We start from the raw sequence: 512 nt of genomic DNA, 5'->3' as shown, positions 1-512 counted from the left end.
TGCTTTTCCCCTGTGTCCAAAAAGGTCTTGTATACACATTGTTGCCTCACTGTCTTTGGGATTTTCATGCCTACGTGGATACCCCTTGTCCATGTATTAAAAACTTTCATTTTCACCCTAGCCATTTTTCTCAATGGATAGAGTATTGGCCTATGGACTGAAGGGTCCCAAGTTCAATTCCGGTCAAGGGCACATGCCTGGGTTGCGGGCTCAATCCCCAGTAGGGGGCGTGGAGGAGGCAGCCAATTAATGATTCTCTATCATCATCATTGATGTTTCTGTCTCTCCCTCTCCCTTCCTCTCCGAAATTAAAAATATATATCTTTTTTTAAAAAGTTTTATTTTCTGAGACAGGATGGAGGCACCTGGAGAGTATCATGCTAAGTGAAATAAGTCAGTCAGAGAAAGACAAGTATCACATGATCTCATTCATATGTGGAATCTAAGTAACAAAATGAACTGATGAACGGAGTGGATCCAGAAGCATGGAACAGAGTGCGGAATCTCTGAGG

Source organism: Myotis brandtii, unplaced genomic scaffold (genome assembly GCF_000412655.1).
Source record: "Myotis brandtii unplaced genomic scaffold, ASM41265v1 scaffold274, whole genome shotgun sequence".
NCBI classification, from domain to species: Eukaryota; Metazoa; Chordata; class Mammalia; order Chiroptera; family Vespertilionidae; genus Myotis; species Myotis brandtii.
Note: the sequence above shows the minus strand (reverse complement) of the source record.